Source organism: Poecilia formosa, unplaced genomic scaffold, assembly GCF_000485575.1.
Source record: "Poecilia formosa unplaced genomic scaffold, Poecilia_formosa-5.1.2 Scaffold184, whole genome shotgun sequence".
In the NCBI taxonomy this organism is placed as follows: Eukaryota; Metazoa; Chordata; class Actinopteri; order Cyprinodontiformes; family Poeciliidae; genus Poecilia; species Poecilia formosa.
Window position 1 is genome coordinate 956,507 of NW_006800123.1, and position 1,139 is coordinate 957,645.

General features: G+C 39.9%; 1 protein-coding gene across 1 annotated transcript in view; it reads right to left on the reverse strand.

The window, feature by feature from the left end:
* Window positions 1-1,139, reverse strand: part of LOC103147556 (cadherin-7) — a 130,165-nt gene that overhangs the window by 18,449 nt on the left and 110,577 nt on the right. The gene's annotated exons all lie outside the window — the stretch shown is intronic.

Sequence of the window (1,139 nt, forward strand, 5' to 3'; positions counted from 1 at the left end):
AAAAAAAAAAAAAAAAAAAAAAACCTCCAGCAAAGTGGGCGAAGCAAAGGGGGCGTGGCCAAGTGCAGGGATGGCTGTTGTCAGGACGACAGAAGCTAACTTATAAACTCTGTCGCCACTTTCTACACCCCGTTGCTACTTTTTTTAAATCTAAAATCCAACTGCTGACAAATCTGTCAACTTTCTCTTCTGTCATGTTGGAGATTTTTACAGCGCTCTACAGCGCTGCTGCAACCCGGTTCTGTCCTGAGCGAGTGCTGCCATGAGCTCATTCCACTTCCAAACCACTGCAGACAGTCTGACACAGTCACCAGCCTGCAGAATACCCGTCGCCAGCGCATCACACATTTGTAAAGCTGGGTAATGCTGCTGATCAATATTTGCTGTGGCCACACTCACTATTCCAACTCCTGACTCGCCACCGGGTGGGGCTGTGTGTCTGAGCTCAGAGAATAAACTTTAAAATACTTCAGTTGGTGTACAAAACAGTGAATGGCTTCGTACCAAAATACATAAGAAATCGGATGTCATATCCGTCTTTCTGACCACTCAGACGTTCTGGTTCTGGTCTATTCTGAATCTCCAGAACCAGAGCCAAACATGGGGAAGCAGCAGGCAGTAATTATACTCATCTAATCTGGGACAAACTTCTAGAAAAATGCACAAAGTCTGAAACACTGAGTTTCTTTACATATAGGCTAAACACACACCTGTTTAGAGTGGCCTTTGATTGATAATAACTGGAACATTAATCAATATATTTGATCTATGTTTGCTTGACAATTTTGATTATGGCATTTGAAAAAAAAATGCAATTTTTATTAGTTGTTTCATAATTGGTTACTGTATTGTATTGGTGGTGTGAAACATGGTAACAAACTTCACTTGACTTCAACATGTGACATGAAGCCAAGTGAAGTTTATTTTAAACTATAAGAGAATTCAGCTACTTAGAAACCATTCGACCTAAAGAGGATAGAAATGTGACAGTTTTAAGCACACTATTGGAGAATTAAGCAAATTTACATGGAAATGTCAAAACTTGCAAAGAAAACAAAATATACTACCCTAAATAACAAATTTAGCCAAATCCCTGATGATGGCTGTTCCTATCAACAGTAGCACAGACAATCATCAGA